The 20,134-nt window shown below is 41.9% G+C and overlaps 1 protein-coding gene across 3 annotated transcripts in view; it reads right to left on the bottom strand.

The window, feature by feature from the left end:
• The window catches only part of ELF1 (E74 like ETS transcription factor 1), a 90,423-nt gene that overhangs the window by 70,120 nt on the left and 169 nt on the right, over positions 1-20,134 (bottom strand). Inside the window, exon 1 of one of the 3 annotated variants that reach the window (XM_065054734.1) lies at positions 19,977-20,126. The exons of the other annotated variants lie outside the window; for them this stretch is intronic. The gene's annotated coding sequence lies outside the window, so the exon portion shown is untranslated. Of the gene's footprint in view, positions 1-19,976; positions 20,127-20,134 lie in introns of those variants that run through there. 3 annotated transcript variants of the gene reach the window in all.

Raw genomic sequence — 20,134 nt, 5'->3', positions numbered from 1 at the left:
CCCCTCAGTAATAATTAAACAGTAGCCCCACAAGTGGTTCGCTGAGCACAACTCAGTGTTTTATGGACATTAATATCTCCAACTACTGGTTATGTTTAATAACCGAGAAGAAAATTTTGGTTTTACTTCCAATTAATTCAGTCCCTATGATACCTGCATAGCACTCAAAGGCAAAACTGGCTCCCAGTTTATTGCTTAAAGAGCAGTTGTCCAGGTATGATTTTATTAGATGTATTTTATCATGCTATTTTGCAGTCTGCTTTAGTGGAACATCTGAAGAAAAGCAGCAGCAGAATGTTTTTTATGACTTACTAACTAAAGGTATCAATTCAGTCACTGATGAAGTAATTTTGCTACAGCTTTTATCAAAATGTCCTAATTTGTATTTCTCGGTTGAAAAAAGACCACGTGGAGGAAACACCATGATGTTATTTTAGTCACTATATGTTTTCCACCACTCACAACAGAAGCATTTTCCCTCTGTCCAACAACTTAATTCTAATCCAGTCTTACATCTAAAAGTAATTGGAACAGGCTAACCAGGGAAGTGGTGGAGTCACCATCCCTGGAGGTGTTTAAAAGACGTTTAGACGAGGTTCTTAGGGACGTGGTTTGTGCTAGAGTTAGGTTATGGTTGGACTCAATGATCCTGAGGGTCTCTTTCAACACAAACGATTCTATGATTTTATTCTATAATTGTTTCTTGTGCTGCAAAACTCTTTGGAAATCACGGAGTGCTGTGGGAAGAAGTCTGACCTAGGTGCACAGCGGTTACAAGGAGACTGTAACATTTGTACAGGGACATTGCTATTTTAATTATTAAAGAAACTCTAACAGTCATGTTTAACAGAGGAAAAAAAACAACACAGTCTTATCCAGGAAATCAACTAAATTGAAAAATCATTTTGTAGTGATATATGAGCACAAGCTATGCAAACATTTCCAAGTTTCTAAGCTAAATCTGGAAGCAGTATTTTTTTAAAAGCATATGTAAAATGTAAACATATTTAGTGAGACAGAATGCAGGTGGATGTTCATCCCTGGAACTGTATCGGGTTTCTTGCTAATTATAATTTTGACTTGAAGAAGAAGTGACCTAGCCCACTGCTGGGATGAGTATCTCTATGAAACTTAGATAATCAGTTGCCCAAAAGACATAGCTAGACACTGACCAACAGCACAACTTAAGCCAATTTAAACAGCTTTAGCCCTCTGCTCCATCCTGGCTGCATATTCATTGCACCGAGCTATTCCCCTCGCTGCTTCCCAGCACAAATATTTGTGCAGCCGCACAGCACGGCAGAGGTGGAACCCACTAGCAGAAGAGTTAAGCCTGCACAAATAAATAAATAATGCATCCTACAATTTTCACATTGCTGTTGGCCCCTGCTCCCAGAGAAACATGTGCCAAATTACACCCTGAGGGGAGCAGAGTGTGAGCTCAAGGAAGCCACTCCTCTTTTCACACCCCTGGTTTGGTAATTGCTGTCCCTCCTTCTTGAGTGGTTTTTGAAAGCTACAGGTCTGCAAGAGTGGGATGGGATAGGATGGGATGGGATGCTTCCCCAGGAGGCAGAGGAGGGGACCAGGGCAGCCTGCCTGCACAAGGCATGGCATGAGGCTCTGAAGCTGTGTAGGGACACACCACAGAGATGCACTCTGGAGGTATGCTGCTCTACATGAAAGATGGATATACGTTAGCCTCATAAAAATGGGCCTAAAGGAGGTTTATGAATGTTTTCAGCTTTCATTTTTGGGTGGAGGTTGGAGAGGAGAAAATGTTATTTGGATGAAGGAAAGGGAGGAGAAACTTTAGATTTAAAAGCTCCTTGTTTTTTATTTTGCTGTTCTATTTAACAGAAGGTCACCACAACAGAAGCCTAGCAAGCCCCCATTTACATGGGACCCCATGGTGTCATCTCTAAAGCAGCTCAAGATGCTGTAACTCCACTATTGCAAGAGGAGATCTCACCACCCTGCTCTCAGCTCAGGCTTATACCATCAACTTGCACAGGCTCGGAGCCCCATCAAATTCCGGCTCAACGCTGGATAAAAATCTGATTTAAAGAACTTCCATTTCATATTTGGTTTTATAGGATCCCAGCACCTCAAGCTTCACAACATATTTAATCTTGGGCATCCCTGTAGGAAGGAAATCCTCATAATCCCATTCACAAACTTGGCATGGAAGACATGTGAGCAATGGACGTGCCCCAGACCATGCTGTATGCGTATGGGAGGACAACACTTGAATCAGCCTTCACCCAAGTCTTGAGTTAGCACACAAACTCCTGCACCTTCCTTTCTCCTCTCCAAGCAACAGCAGCAGCACTGCTACAACATTTTAATGTATCTACCATGGTGTTATTGTCCCAGTACTTTGGATTGGTGGACTGGCAGCTCCCTTGTAGTAGGTATCACATAAAACACAGACTGAAACTACTGCGGGTTTCTACACTGCCAAATACGTAATGCTGTAAATATTTACACATTAGAGGAATTGCATCAGGAGATGATAAAGTTAATTTACTCCTATCCCCAGAGGAGGTCTCTGCTACAGGACATTAGGTAAAGTTTTCATCACTGTTATTCAACAACTTAATCACAAATTAAGATGATCAATTTCTGATATTTTTAAGATTATTGCTTGCAATCTGGAAACCTCTTGCATTTTCAAAGATTTCAGTAAAAAAGCATCTCAAAGGAAAAGCATGGATCCCAGGGTTTCAGATACCTGGAGTGCAGTCCACGTAGCTATTTAAAGCAATTTAAAGGTCTGGTTCAGTAATGTTTTACTGCACACTGAGTATAGGCTAAATATACAACACAATGAATTTGAGATAAAATAGTCTACTTATTCACTGTGACGGTCTTCTGAACTTCAGCTGAATTGTAGGAAAAGAAAGGTGGTAGTAAACAAAGCACATATGAACAGGCCACTGCTCTTTTCAAAGGCTGGGAGGGAAGGTATCTGGCTGTCCTGCATGTAATTGGAATCCTTCAGATAATAAATGTTGTCTTATTTCAAAATACACAAGAGAGTATTTCGCAAGTCTGTGGTCAGGAAACTCCCAAGCCTCCAGAAATTACGCCTTGCTAGCAGAAGGGGCAAGAGAGGTGTCTGAAATGAAATGGATTAACAGCTGAGCACCAGGCAGCTTTAAGCTCATCCATTTTACGCTTCCAAGTTTGCCTCCAGTGTTTCCTAGTGAAGGCAGATTTGGCAAGGTGGCTGCCTCTGCCAGCAGCACAGCAACATCCCACACAGCTACAAGCCCCTGACCTTGAACAGCCTTGCAGAAACTCTTCTTGGATCACCTCTAAGGTATTCCTAGGTCACATCCCAGAGACGACAAGCCTCTAGGAAAAATCTACTTATGTAGTCACTTTTCCTTGCTCTTTTAAGTTCCTTCCTTCCTCCTTTTGTTATGGGTTTGCCTCTGCTGAGAAGTATGCTTCTCAGTATTTCTGAGAATGGCTTAAGATGTGGTTATATCCTCCTTTTTACTGACAAGCTGTCTTCACAGGGAAAGAATTGCAAAAATCCAGGTGGTAAATACAGCTCTGACACAGGATAACCCCTGATCCACACTCAGCCAGAAGCTACAGGCTCCAGCTTCTCTCTGACAATTCTCTAACAACCTTGACCAAGCTTTTCTCTCCCCATCCTCTGTTTGTACCGGTTCTGGTCTGTGTGGTACCTGTTAAACTTTGTGCTGATCCCATTAAATGCATTAAGTTGGCAGAAAGCTGATCGGGGTTGGTATGGGGCATTGGCCACCACTGAATCAGCTCAGAAAGGCTGTGATGAGCACTGCCAGCAAAGGCCATAGGACCTCTCTCTGTGGGTGGTAACGATCTGCTAGACTGGCCCAGCAATAATGTAAATTTTCACTCCTCACATGATTGCACATTACCTGAAAAAAAGCTTGAGGCATGTTAGCTGGGGGATGCTGCAGGGAGAGAGAAGGGACAAAGATGCTGCTTAAGCCACAGCTCTCAGACCTGAGCTAGCTCTGTTCCACCCTCCCTCCGGCATGTTACTTGCCTGTTTGTTTCGGAAAATGCACTTAAAGCCATTAAACATCCTATAAATACACCTGCCAGTAGGTGCGACAGAAGTTACACTTGTAAACCCACAGCTCTGAGGCAGTCACGCAAAGAACTCAAAATAAAGACAGAACAAATTCATAGCTGATACTACTTCTGTCAGCAGGCTTTATATCCCCCCCCCAAAAAATCACAGAACAGAATTAAACCATGATCTGCAAATGTTTGTAAATCAGAGGCAACATTACCTGGTTTTCTCAGGTGACAGACAGGAGAAATCATCCTGCCTCACCTAATGTTATCACTACCCACATTTGGACAAGCAGTTAAGGCTCCTGCATCCTGAAACCCAACTCACTTTATAAATTGCTGCTTCAGTCCTTCATTCGAGATCACTACACCAATGCAAAAAGGGCAATGTCCTTTACATCTTTAAATACCGTCTAGAACCTGTTTCAGCACAGGCCCTTCAACAAGTAAAGCAACTAATGGGAAGACTGGGAAGCAAACAGGGAATGTATATCAACAAATGGGTAACTAATTGGATTTATTATTTTTATTATTATTATTAGCGAGAAGAGCTTATTGCTTGAAAAGACAAACAGTTTCTGAAACAAGGCAGAAGATAGTGTGGTTCTAATTAATGCCCAAGTATAGCCATGCACTGTAACAGCAATGCTATTTATGTACAGAACACCTCATTACAACATATTTGCAACAAACAAAACCAAAATGACCTCATTTTTTTATGGTAATAATTACTGCGTATCCCAAGAGAACCAGCAAGGGCATAGCAATATGATGTTTTTATCCCAAATTCTCACACTGTGTGTACCAGCCCTGAAAATTCTTTAAAAATATACTTCAGTTTCGTACAATGCTATACAATCCTGATTGTAATAAGATTACACTAGATCCACATCTTTCCAAGGGAAATGATCAGCTCAGTATACAGCTGGTTTGAAAGACAGGGACTAGGTCACCCAGCTATTTTTATGGATTTGCACTTAAAGCTTGTAAGCAAATATGGGTTTCCTGCTATTGTGCAAGAAAGACACAAAGGTGAGGGCATACTCAGCATGAAGTGAAATTGATAAATACTGTTCACATTTAAAAACATATATTTAAAATAAAAGGTTAGATTTTCCAGGAATAAGAAACTGTCTTTCCAGAAAGAAAGTCAATCTTGATTCTTGAAGTATATTGGTGCTGGACATCATCTCACAAGGTGAGCTTCAGATTCCTCACTATTATACTCCTTAGAGCTCTGTTGCTTTAACAGGATGGTTATATCTGCTCTGGAGTCCTTGCAAGGATTATTTTTAAGAATACAAGCTCAATCTGAAACTATTAGAGATATTACTGAGTCAGTAGCAGTAAAATTAGGCTTTGCTGTTTTCCTTTCTAATGCACACACACAAATTTTAAAAACTCAGAATTATTTGTAAACACATACACGTTGGGTTTGTTTTTAAATGTTGGAATTTTGCCATCCATGATATAATATAGGAAAAAACCCCAAACAACCAGGCAAATGAATGAATAGAAATATATACCAAGTGAAACTATATTGCAAATACACAAAGGAACATAAAAGCAAGGACTGGGTGGTTGTTATGTAGTCAAACAGTGGTTTCTTATCTGGGACACCCTGTAGTCTACTGAGGAATCCTCATCAAAAAGCTATAACTATATTTTTCCTCTTCTCATTCTGTGAGTCACTCATTACATTTTTGCATGTTGCAACACATTCATGAATAATAAACACATACTGGGGAAAAGAAAATAAAAATACCCAGTGTTCATGCTTGATTTTTTATGTCTGTATTTATCAGTATAAAAATCAAATCAAGAATGAAGCTGAGATTTGTAAAAGTTTCTATGCAAGGAATGCTATTAATCACAGACAAAGTATTTGGTACGGCCAGAGACAGGCGCACAGATACGCACAGAAGTTGCAGCACAGCAGTGTCAGAATTACTATTATTGTTTGGCCTTTGTACAGAGCAAGAGGGTAAGAGCAGGGATCATAATGTTCCTCATCAAACCCTCTCCTGAGGGAGAACAGCCAGGCACCGCCCTTAGCTGGACAATTCTGGACCCAAAGTTGTACTTTTGCAGCTGCTTAGTTTTATTTTTTTTAAGGCTAGGGAGTTAGGTTGTGGAGAGTGCGCAGCCTCAGAAAGTCAGCCGCGCTACAGGAAATTGTTGTTGATAGCTTGAAGAAGTACCAGGGAATTATTTATTCACGTTTGTGTTTTAGACCATAACAAAGAGTATCTAGCAAATGCACATCTTGGGGTGGTCGCTGCAAGGTTTTCCACTGCCCCAGTCAGATGAAAAACTGCTTCTCCGAATTTTTGTTGTCCTTTCAATCCCACCACCCTAGGCAGGCCATATGGGCTACCTCGCACACTTGTGCTGAGTCCCTATACGGATGCAGGCCAAATTTATGGAATTGAAGGAAATCCAGACAGACATCATTTTTAGAAAAATGTTGAGCTAGAGTTCCACAAATACTTTAGATGCTTATAAGAATGCAAGAATATTTCTGCACTGCTCAGGATGTGAACACAAAAGATGTTCATTACTGCTCTTCCAGCTGCTCTAATTAATGGGAAAATTTAAAATTGCTATCTTGTAGAGATAGGAGAAAAAAAGTCGTGAAAAAAAGTCAGCTCATGTGAATAAATCCATTTTCCATCACAACTCATTCAGATGGAGAACTGGCTATTAAAGAACAGTTAGCTACAAACATGACCCAGTAACTTGCTTGTACAGGAAGCAATCAATAGTTTTAGTAGCAGCCTTGCCTATCCAAATACGTGCTACATTAACCAATTGGTGAATACAAAAATCATGGAGAAGAGAATGTAAAAAATAAATAGACTGCAGGACACAGAAAGGAGGGGTGTCGGGGGCTTGGGGGTGCAGGAAAGGTGAACTCTCCACTGGAAGACCAACATTTTGATCTCTCAGCTGCTTTCCAAGTTGCATGAACTTACATCTATATCTTACATCTATGCACTGATCTTCAGCCAGATGAGCAGTCCTGCCAGCAAGTTCTGTAAGATTACAATCCTGTGGATCACCCCAAGAAACCAAACCATCCCCTCTACAATTGCCAATTGCCCATAAAAATGAGGTGTGGCAGTCAGTCACATCCTAGAGAATACCACACACACACACACACACACACAGGGAGGCTCCGTTCCAGCAAGAATTGCTGCTAGTACAATGCATTTTCCAAAAGCCTCCCAGGAATCATCTTTCTTGATTCTGTGGCTTAGGGAGCCCCGAAAACAAAATTGGGAACCAGAAGCTAAGAGAATGGGAAGACATTATGGCAGGCACGGTTTCACAGATGTGATTTTCCTCTTGCTTTCCCCTAGCAGAAGTCATTCTTTAATGGAGGGAGCTCAATATTCTCCTCAAATCACTTGTCATAAAGACTTAATATTGTCAGTGCTCCATTCAAAGTACTATATATACACTTAGGTTTCTTATTTTAGTCTAATATTGTCAATATAGCATTACAGTATATATGTTTAACCTTATAGCCCATTTTGTCCTGCATTTACTGAGGGTCCATCAGCTTTAAAGATACCTGTGCTCTGGAAAACTTCCCACTAGCCCAAGTTGAATGATTTTGACTCCCTCTACCATCAAGGGACAGAGACCTAAACTGCAGGGTAGAGTGCTCACATTCTAGGACAGTAACCTAAATTCAGAGTGTTTCATCCTCTGCTTCTCTGTAACCAATTTTATTTATTGAACTTTTAATGCTCCCCATTTCTAGCAAGACACAATAGAAATTTATTCCAGCTTTGCATATCAGACAAAAATATGCTACTCCTGATTGTGGTCACAGAAATCTTCCTTTATTTCCACCACCACTGAAGAGTGACATCAAACTAATTTAATTTTAATATTTGGAATAAGAACAATTAAAACAGCTTTTCTTGAGACACTGGTCAATGATCTTACTCAGGAAGGAGAAAGAGTAAAGAAAATGTTTTTTGTTGTGTTTGTTTTTTTTTTTTTTTAATTAATTGCCCACATCCTCAGGCCTGTTGGTTTTAGGATATGAGCGCTTACAGCTTTGCACAAGCTATGAGCAACTAAATCCCTGCTACTCTCTGTTCTATGAGAAAATGAACACCCTTACCAAAAACAAGCACCCTTTAATTCCTTTATTGCTAATCCTTAATCGCATGCAGCAGGCCTCCGCACAAGATCCCAAATAACCTACCCGAAGGTTGTGGTTTCAGGTGATTTTAAGAGGGTTAGGTACATTATTTCTACTTACTTTCTGAAAATATACCAATTTCCCTTCATTGTATTCAAGAAAACTGCATTACCTTGTGAACATTTTCAAAGCTATACAAGTATATAATTTGTGCACCATTCTGGCAGAAGTCAGATCTGGAGGCACAGGAATTATGCAACAAAATGATACAGCACATTGCAAAATTCAGGTGTATCATTAAACATCAACTAGCAACACCAGACAGCGAACAGGAAAGATACCACCTGCACCATCAGGAGATGCACGTTTGCATTTTTGAGGTGAAACGGCAGCTGGACACTGTACAGAGAGGGAAACAGGGAGGAAGGAGAACCATGCTCTGCACACAAACCCACAGGAAACCTGGCTCTTTAATGCCCAGGGAACAATTCATGTTTATAGGCAGAAAAGCAGAGGCTGAACATGTGCTGGCCAAAGCTAGCACAGCAAAGCTCTTTCAACCTACACAGACAAAACAAAACTGAAGAATGTATAAAACAGCATATAATCGTTGAGTAGCTGTGTTGGCTCAAGGATTGTTTTCTTCCACACTTCTGTATTCTTCAAAGTGGGGCAGGGGGTGGTGTAATATAAGGCATAAATATAGAGCCTTCTCCTTCCTAGTTCTGTTTCACTAAAGAAAATTATAACCAGGCTCTCACCCCTTTGCTCGTCAGCCTCGTGCCTTGCAGAACATCATTACTGGTGTGACCACATAGGTCTTAAAAAAAGGGAATGACACTTACTAACACAAGGTCATTCCCCTTTCCCCTATATCCAAAAAGGTCAAAAAACGCTGCAAACTCAGTTCTCCTAATGGGATTTGGATGCCAGTAATTTGCGATGAGAAGACTTGTGTTGGGTGAGGTTTAATCCATGAGGGGAAAGGATAAGAGGACCCCACTCACTACCTCATTTTATACTGTATTCAAAACATCCCTGACATGTTTTATGGAAAAGATCAAAATACACGATAAAATCCTTCCCTCTCTCTCCTGACTTGGACCCGTAAGAGTTCAATTTTATGCAAACATTGCCAAATGTCAGCCCAAGGAACACCTGAAAGAATAAAACAAAAACAAGAACATACATATTGGTGCACTCAGGTTTCATTTTGTTATGAAGCTCCTCTCTACAACATCATCCAACATCACAGAATCATTGAATGGATTAGGTTGGAGGGGACCCTCGAAGATCATCTAGTGTACACCCCATAATGGGCAGGGACATCAGATTGCTCAAAGCCGTGTCCAACCCGACTTTGAACACTTGTTCCTCCACATCATCTCTCTGAGGGGAGAAGAAATACACTTCTTCTGGCTGTGCTTCTATAAGTCTCATTAAGATGTCTCCTCATCATCCATTCACTTTCATACCAAAGGTATAGAGACTTGAAACCCTCTGAAAAAAAACAAACATTGCTAGTGAGAAAAAATGGAGCTGGTGGCAGGCTACTCATTCATATACTCTCTCCTCCCACACCACTTATGAGGCCTTGTTGCCTCAGTTTCTCCATCACTTTCCCTTTGAGTCTGATCACCAGCACCAATCCCAAGCCAACAACAATCCCCACAGAGTTGTTTGGGGCTTTTTGTACCTTCCTCGCTCTCTGCAAATCATTGGAAAGCAAGCCCAGATTGTTCAAAAGGAACTGGGAGATCTTGAGCTCTTGGAAAGCTCTGGTGCTTCACTGATGGCTACCACTCACTTTGAAAATCTGATAATTAATCAGGTGAAAAAACTGCCTGTCCACGATTCATGCCCTTAATCTCCTCAAAACTACATCACTTTAACACAATGTTTGGGAGAGGAAGAGAAAGAAATCTAAGCTGTAACTCCAGATGATTGCTCTTCAATGTCATTTGGTAGCAACATTCAGATTTGAGTCCATTTTCGTCACATTCAGTAAAAGCTAACACCTTGTTCTTAAAAATGGCACCAAAATATCCTTCAGTAAACAAATGTCCACACACTAAGTTGGGTTACAAGAATTCAAATTTCTTACTATAGGTAATGAATTCAACTCAACGTTCATCTGTAAGCAATGATCTAGCTCCCAGTTGTTCTGTAGTAGTTCAAATTATCACGATTTTATCAGCAGGACTATTCACAGTTTCTTCTACGTCTTGTTTCCCTGGCTCATATTCTCACAGTCAGAAGAAGAAAACTACTTTGATCTACATTCTTCCTTTTTCCTTCCCTTTCTAATTTGTTTTACCTTATTTCCTTTCACTCCCAGGTCTGTTCTCTATTTTTCAGGCATAAAACATTCACGATGTGGTGGCTCCACAGAACAAAAGCACGGAGACATCTGGTTTTAAGCCACCCAAGTTGTGACCATGTTCCAGTGAGAATTCACGTACCATTGTCATCTCCTCCTTTGCTTATCTGGAAGTGGTAAGTAATTTATTTTTTCTGGCAGATAAAACGAGTAATCCCAAGAAAGGATTTTATCCAGAATGGTGAAAAAGCACCCTTAGGATTTTTATTTCTACTTCAGTTCACTAAAAAACTGAAGGACATGAAGGACAAGCTGGCTGGATAAGAACAAGAAAGCACACATACAGAAAAGTACCAGTGACAGTGTTCGTAAAGCCACATTCTCGTGTCAGTCCTCCAGTTTCATAGAATCACAGAATGGTTGGGGTTGGAAGGGACCCCTGGAGATCACCTAGTCCAACCCACCTGCACCATTTCTTTGCCATTGTATCCAAATTCAGTGGTTTTCCTAATACTTCCCATTTAGAATAGCTTCCTCTGCTGAAAGGCAGTCATTCTGCAAACATGAATGTGTTGCTATACAAAAGAACCACAATTATGCTTTTTGTCCCTTAAACCACACCTGCACAAATAGTTGTGCCTATTGAAACACCTCTAACAAGACTATTGCTTAGTCTGATACTGAAATATACAGCTGGAAACTTAAACCCAAACTTAAACCCAATTCTTCAGTAAAACATGACATGAGTAGTTTTCGTTCACTAATGTACTTAGATTTGGAAAAAGAGGAAAAAAAACGAAACACCTAACTAGTGAAGACAATGAGGGAGCTTGTATTGTAGCAGCCTCATGTATGACTTGACCCTCCTGCTGCTAATCACGCAGCAATTAATTAAATAGAAACTAAAACCCCCCAATTTCTGATGCAGCTTTTATTTCAGAGGGATAAACCACAACATTTACCAAAGTTAAGGTATTGGTTTTCCCACAGAAAACATATGGAGACCTCTTAACCAACATCCCAAATATGTGCTGTGAGCATTCATCTGCCTGACCTGTGTTTCAGACCGCCCCAGAAACTACAAACCGGCAAAGTAGAGTAGCTAGATCAGACTTTAGGTAATGTATGTGCAATAACTAACCTTAGATGAGATACATAATGACACAGTCACCTCCTCCCCTCCCCAAAGAGTATAATAATCATAAAAGTATACCAGTAAATTTGAACACAAGGACATTAAAACTATTTAACATCTATTGATGTATCCTGGAAAATTTCCACAAATGGTCATTTGCCAATAATATAAAAGCATATTTCTGGTTCTCACCATCTTGGCTGCAGTACATTTACGGTCAGAGGCCAGTTCATTAATTCATTCATTCAAATATTATACCTGCAATGGCTGAAAAGTTATACTACACTGTAATATTAACATTTGAAAACTGAATTTGAAAAAGCTTTAGAAAAATATTTTACAAACCCTAAAGACTAAACCTGTTAACACATAAAACTTGTTCAACTAGGAAAACCTAAAAAAAACCCTAAAGGTCTGTTTTGGATGTCTCAAGATGAAAGTTTCACTTGAAAAAACATCCAGCGAAAGACAGCTGCATAGAGGACACAGATATCCAAACACATAAATAAAAAGCTCAGCACTACTTCAGTGCAGGTAAGCAGGTGCTGGGTGACCTATTCTCTGCACACAATTACATCTGGGTGTAATTCCCCTCTCCCAGAAGGAAACACAAAAGGCAAATGCTGGCACAAGTCTTCCTTGGGCTCAAGGGGAAACATATTTTAATGCATTAATTAATTAATTAAGTCATCTGTCCTTAGTTACTCTGTTAGCACATTTTGGTGTTTAAATCAGTTGATCTCCTCCAAAATACTGAGGTTTCTGTAACTGCACTGGACTATGCAGTTGGACTATGGACTCTTTTCCTAGAGATTTATTGTTCTCAGGTAACACATTATTATCACATGTTAGATCAGTCTGTTCCTACAGCATTATATAAACGGTAAGTATTGTCACCATCCGTTTTCTGACTAGCCTTGCTGTACTTATACCCACAATACCACTTCCCCTGTCATTTATCATAAAAAAAAACAGCAAATTCTATGCCACAGGGTAGCATAACCTCCTCACCTCTTCAATTTTTTAAACTGGCGACAAAGAGGGCTCTTTCAGTTTACCTCAGAACAAACCCACCTGCTGTCATTCTCTTGACCAACACTGAGAGGCCTTGCAATTTCTCATTGAACTGCCCCTCTGAACAAAATTAAAGAGCTGAAAACAGATGCCAAGATGCTGTTCAATCCCTCCTTGCCCGAGAAAGGTCTCTGAAGGTCTGCAGCAAGTTGCAAAATCCTACAGCTTGCCCATCAGCAGTTCCACTTCTCAGCCACCAGCTCATGTCCACCCCAGAGAGCCTGAGCACATCCCAAAAGTATCCGATGCACACCTAATGCGCAAGCTACTGGAAATGACACAGTGGCAGCGTCTCTCCAAGCAGCAGCAGATGTTGAAACAGAAGCTGCAGCAGCAGATACCACGGGAGGGACCTTCTGCCAGGACTTGGAGCGTGCTCGGTTTCCTGCCTGAATATACGACACATAAACGAGTCGCAGAACAAGGCCAAGCAAGTGGAAACATCTCATCAGATTTCACTGATGCCTGTATAACCAGGTACTTCAGATACTGTAACTACTTAGCGTCACTTCTATTAATGGAGGAAAAAAACAAACAAACAACAGAATATTGGCACTGCCTAGAGTATATGTGTGAATCTGAAATAGTAGGTTTTAACAAGAAAAAGGATATTTCTGTATACACAAATAAATAAAAGAAGGAAAGTAAACTAATTCTAGGGAGCAGACAAAATTCCGTCTTCAGTGGCCATAGATGTGCTGGATTAGGGACTATATGGGAAATTTGCACACACACAGCAGGTACAGAATAATACATTCACTAAAAACATCTAACTCTTGACTATCCTAATTATAGTTATATTTGGCTCTGGTGAAGGGGGAAACCAAACCTGGCAGAGAACACAGTCCTACTACTATTTCTAGCCGTTGTTAATTTGGTTGTCTGGGTGCATAATTATCCTACACAAACACAATTTGTGCTGTTAGGTTTACAGTCAATCAGTTATATAGCTCAACTATTTAGTAGTATTATGTTCAAATTTCATATGCCCCTGAGATGGACATAGGTCTCCTAACAATTCTTTACATTTTAATCTCAGCCTAAAGCACTGTTTCATTTCACATACAGCAAGGGAGTAAAACTCACTAAACATTACAAACACAGTAAGATGTCACAAGGTGGCAAGCTACAACCCGTGACTGCACTTTCAAAACAGACATCATGTGGTGATGCTCTTTATCATCTCCATATCAAACAGAGTTTTATCTAACTACTAAAACATGAAAATAGGATTCAAAACTTACAGTTGATTCTTTGATTTTGCCATTTTCTGGGAATAAATTTACTAAAGAACCTAACCAGAGCTCTGAAAAACTGAAAACATCCAATCTGATTTGTACTTTATTAATGAGTTGGATCCCGTATCTCCTAGAAATCAATAGTGCATTATCATTAACTCCAGTGAAAGAAGCGATAGGTGTATGGGTCAGACCCTAGAAGGCTGTACTGTCATTATTTTCTCAAGCATGCACATCCCAAAGAGGCACCAGAGGAAAGTGTGTTTAGAAATCATGTTTGAGAGGAGTACTTTAGTGCTTAATTATTTCCAAGCAAGCGGAAATAATTATATGCGTGTTTTCGAGAAGTCCAGAGACACTGATTTACAAGAACTTAGGCTCTTCGAGTTTCAGTTTTTCTCAACAGGAAAACTTCTACTAGTGTCATCCTGCATAGAATGTGCAATTTGTTACCTTAAAACTTTCATAGGATATTTTAAAGTGTAAATTAAAAAAACCCAAATCAAAACCACTGTGTGAAATACTGAACATCAGTCCTTGGCATTCTTTTGCGCACCATGTATGCTAGAGTAGGTACAATAAAATACATTTTCTACAGAAAGAAATACCTTATCACTTGAAGTGTATTTATTCTAGCTCAGATGCCAGGGGAAAAAGAATCTGCCTGTTATATTAAAAAGAACAAACTATGGAATTATAAAAAACATAATCTGAAAACTATCTAGGCTCAAGTGCGACTCCCAGGCCAAATGAAACTTTCAGCTTTATGGTGAAGCTTCCCCAAAAGGAGCTCTGCAGGTAATACTTCACCTTAAGTTGAGCAGTCAGTCGTATTTCAGGTCACAAAAGTATTTAACTGCCATAACTTCTGTTGGTTTAGTGACTGCCAAGCCACATGCATGTGTGCCCAGGTCCCTGTTTCTAATGTCTGGACAGAGAGGGGGCCAAGGGGAGAGCGGGACTGCAGGTACCATGAACCCTCAGCAGCTGACTTCTCAACAGTGAGCAACATCCTTGCCTGTGTAATGGCAGGGAAAATTTCTTTATCCCGGAACATAGCTGTCAGTATCCTGAGCAAAGGTACACCAACCTGGGAATTTAAGGGGATTCTGTACTGACAGAGAGAAGTGAGGATGGTGAGTACCCAATATCTTATCTCCAGCTGCCACCAGATCTTGCTGCTCCGGAGGAAGAAGTGTATACAATAATTAATCATAATCCCAGAAGTTAAATTAGGCACCAAGAAAAAAATGGTCTTCCTGATCCAAGACAAAACTGGCCAAGTTTTGAAGCATGACATTTTGTTATAATCTTGTCCAAGTAGCAACATGTGCTACAATACACGGAAAGCACTACAAATAATCTTGTTTTCTCAATCCAAGGAAGAATGTAAGTGAATAGAGCACAGTCCCTCCTCCTTCTACACTGAATGGAAATGTCCTCCACAAAACCAAGTCAAAGCACATCTTTGAGAAGGAAACCCCATCTCACTTTAAACACTCCCAGTAACAGCAAATCCATCAGAACGCTTTATTGCCCTCATTGCTACTTACTATTCCAAGATACAACATCCCTAACTTCAGCTCCCACTGAATGTCTCAGTATGTTCATGTATTTTCCTCACACGTACGAACGATATATACAGGAATCATTTCCCTCTTGGTCTCCCCTGAGCTGAAAAAAACTCTGCACACCTGAATTGTGAAGCTTGGTTTCCAAACCTGGATCACTTTTGTCACTGCACTCTTACTAATATTTCACATCCTCCCTCACACGTGAGTAGCAAAACCAGACACAGAATTCCCGTGATCTTGCTAATGCCACGTATTTTCCTATTTCTGTGCAATATTTATATTGCTATACAGCCAAAGAACACACTTCAGTCACGGCATTACAATGAAAACCCCTGTTGAGATGATTCTCCACACAAATTCTTAAGCCTTCTTTCAGATTACCAGTTTGAAGACAGTCTCCTATCCTGCTGGTGTAACCGCATTCCTGGTTCCTTTGTGTCTGTCTGCATGAAAAATGCCTTCTGATGGGTGCTAACCATTTTAAAAAGTGGAGTACGCCGTACTAGTGACTGATTCCACACACGCACAAATCCATATGTAATCTATTGGTAATGATAAGATATAATCACAAAAACTGTGAATATAATGATATCAAGCAGCTTTACACCAAGATCCAGACTCTGGAGGACCCCACAAGAAACAGCTGCATTTCCATAGACGAAAGGCATGCCTAAGCTCCTCTCTAAGCTAAGAAAGATTTATGGAGCAACTTTGCCAAAGTTTGTGGTATTTATTCCACAGTGACTCCATGGCACAATTGTTTTAAGCTAACATTTCACTGCAGAGTCAATTGATACATCAGGGACACAATATAGGGTGAGTCTGCTACAACAGAACAGTTCATGAATAGCTCAGGAATTTGGGAGATGTGGTTTTTTACACTTCAAAACGCTGGGAAGCAATTTGCTCTAGTTCTACTGTAAATTGGTCTTTAAAAATTGTTAAGTCATTCTGAAAGATCCAGATCAAGTAAGCCCTGGCTTGTCATTTATTTCAAAGATTCCATTTTAAAGTTTTCCATTTTTCAGCCAGGAAAACAACAATGAATAACGTAAGGAAAAGCATTCATGCAATTAACCAAAGAGTACTAGGCTACATTCTCTATTTTAAAAAAATCACAAGTAACTGGGTGTCAGTTGGGCAACTGGGTAACCTATTAATTAATTGTATAACTCAGCAGCGTATCTGCCTGTACATAAACATACACACAGTGTTGATGCAGCTTGTAGCACTGCCTATTAGGCAGTTGCTGAACACTTCCAATGCAAGATGCTGCTTCCAGCTGCTTGTAACTTGGCCAGACTTTGACTGCTTGGGTTGAAATTTTCCAAGTAGAAAGTCTGCCTCAGGCTAAACTTTGTTCCATGTGTTGTAGAGGTTGCCTCTGAGGGAGGGGTGCAGAAAGAGGTAGAATGTGATTAGAAGAACTCAGCCAAAATAGTTCAGCTGGTCTTAGAAGAAGACCAGGGAAAATGCTGTCTTTTAATGTTTATGGAAATCTCTGGCAAACGTGGAAGGCTGTAGCACCCTTCCAGCTCTTGGTGACAGATTTGAAATCTGGTATGAGGACTGGAGCGGTTATATTGGAGGTGTCCCTTTTGCAGCCCCCATGAAAAATCCACCCACATTCGGTCAAACATCTGAAGACAAACTGCACTTTGTGCATTTTCATTAGGTGTTTGCTAGGCCATGTCCACATTCTTCTCAATTCCCACTGCTGATCATACAATGGCACCAGCTTCTTGGGACATGAGCAAGAGTCCTTGCCCTTTCCCTGACCCATCCTACAGATCTTCACAGCAACAGAGACCACAGCCATGACCTACCACCATGGGTTATCCTCAACAGAGATCAAACAGCAAAGTCCCAGGCATTACTTTAGGAAACAGCTGATGAAGGATGGCAACATGAGGACACTACCTATCTGCTTTTCTGCCCTTTTCCTAAGGGAATGAAAACCTAGGAATTTACGCACAAATAGCAGTGTTAAAAACATGATTAATGCTGCCAAATTTAGGAATTATTACAACTTTGTGGCCAGTAGTAATTAAAACTATCTCCTAGTGCTTATATCCATGAAGGTCAATCTCAAATTGTGACTGACCTGGTCACATTTTTTCCCCCATAGTAGCTTTACTACAATTAACATACAGATTCCTCTTTCTGCCCTTTTTCTCTAGAGCATCACAACACATTTTCAAACCACAGAGAAAATTCTTCCTTTTATCTTTTTTTTTCTATGATTCTCATTACTACAGTAATCTGTATGATAAAGGATACTGTTATCCACATATATTTAAAGGTGGAAAACTAAGATAGGAAAAGATTACAAAAAAATCTACAAACATTGAGCGAGCAATTTTAACACTCAAACCTTGTATTTCTAACAGGCTTTGACCTACAAAACATGTTCTGTACGTTGAGAGCAAACAGTCGCTGACTTTTGTTCCAGGTGGACAAGTTCAGCATAACTGCAAACCAGATCCCAGGGACTCAGGCCAGGCACCCAGAAAAACCAACAGCCCACGTGTGAAAACTTTTCTGTTTACATAGAAAACCCACTGGGAAGGCAGGGGCTGCAAAATCCAACTCTCCGGCTGCCTGAGGCATGAAACTGCCCCTCCCTCTGGGTATAACCATCTGCCTTGTTCACATCACCTCACCGCTACACCCTTGGTGGATGAACTTGGGTGATGGTCCATGACCTGAGCTGGCCGTGAATGACGGCTGCAGGTCCCGTCCCGGGGACGGCACCATCGTGCATTTTTACAACTCCCGAGCGCTTTGCCAACATACCGACAGGGCAGGGTTGCGCAAAGAAGTAGTCAATGTATAGAATATAGAGTATATAAAGATCAGCTGCATCCACTGGGTGGCAGGCATGTTTCACAAGACGCAGATCCGTGCATTTACAGAGGTATATGAACGAAACCTCTTAAATACTGTGCTTGTTCCCCGTCTCAGCAGCAGCAGCAACTGAATAGATGTGGTTAAAAAAAAAGTCCCACGGAGAAAAATTAACATATTCAGCCTTCATTTTAACACCGGCTTCTTGCCCGCAGCGTTCGAGCAGCCCTGGCACTTGATGGTCCGAGCAGTGTGGACACGCGGTGCCCCACGTCACTTCTGAAGGTGGGTGCCCTGATGCGAGGCAGCAGGGACCTTGCAAGGATCTCCATAAAGTCTCTGCTGCACTAATTAATGCGCAAAGATCGATGCCTGAAGAGGCCACGCCTCTGAACTCTTCCCTAATATAATGAATTGGGGGGGAGGGAAGTTTTTTTGGACTAACAGATGTAAATGCATCCATGTGCATAAGCAGCAAAGTTTTCGAGTTCAGAGAAACAAAAAAAAGCTAGTATTTTCCACGGATTTCCACTTCACATCATAGCAGAATAATTTCAAAATTAACTTAAAAGATGTCTCTGGAGAAGAGGCCATCGACCAAGTTTCAATCCAGCACATATTTTTATAACCAAGTTGTAAACTACAGAAAAAACTACACTTCTAATGGAAATGCTGACAAACGCATAACTGCTGCAGTTAGTTATGACAGTCTGACCACAAGTCCTCCTCCAGGAAAAAGCAACACTACTTCCCCCTCCTTTTTAAAGCAAGCTGGGGCAGGGGATGTGTGATACGTACGGGTACCTCTGGTTTATCTTTCTACTATGAATTTAAGCAACTCCTATTACACTTACTTCCCACATGTTGAATAAGCCACCCCCTGTTTTTGCCATAAACAACCAGAGGGCCTCTTAAACCCATGACTCACTCCACAGGCTTCTCCTCCACCCTTGCACACAAGTACAGCAAAAGGTTGCCAGCTCCAGCCGGTGAATTAACATTATTTTTTTCTTTTTTTCTTATTTTTTTTTTCGCGGCACCGTCGGGAAATATGTCGCACAGAGCTTGGCGGGGGGTGGATACACACCCGGGGTGACTTATTTGTGGGGGGAAGCAGCTGAGACGAGGCTCCTGCTGCTTCACCAGCCCCGGCCACCCGGAGGCGGGGGTGGGACGAACGCCCCCGGGCGGCAACACGTGTCGGGGGTGCCCGTGTCCCGTCCCCTCACTGCCGGTCCCCTCCCCCGCCGCCTCAGGAGCACACGCCGCGGCCTCCCCGCGCAAGGGCGCGCGGCCGCCAACCGCCCCACGCTGGCGCTCCCGGCGCGGCCGCGCGAAGCCGCCGTTGCCCCGGGAGGGCGGGAGCGGCAGCGCGGGCGGGGCGGCGGTAGGAGGAGGGGGGGGAAGCGGGCGGCACCCCCGGCACACGCGCTGCCCGAACTCCTCAGAAAGTTGGCAGGGGCGTCCGGCCACCGCCGCCACCCGCCCGCCCCGGGCCCGCCGCCGCCTCCCCAGCCCCTTCGCGCCCCCACACTCCCCCCCGCCACACCTCGCGTCTCCCACCGCCGCGGCGGGGCAGGAACAGCCAGGCTCAGGGTGCTGCGGGCGGCCGGGCTCGAACCGGCAGCTCGGCGCGGCTCGCTCCCCGCGGGGAAGGCGCGGAGCCTCCCCGTCCGCCCCAGCGCGGGGCTCGGCGCACCCTGCGGC

This window comes from Columba livia, chromosome 1 (assembly GCF_036013475.1).
Source record: "Columba livia isolate bColLiv1 breed racing homer chromosome 1, bColLiv1.pat.W.v2, whole genome shotgun sequence".
NCBI lineage: Eukaryota > Metazoa > Chordata > Aves > Columbiformes > Columbidae > Columba > Columba livia.
The sequence above is the reverse complement of the archived record's forward strand: the minus strand, read 5'-3'. Positions and strand labels throughout refer to the sequence as shown.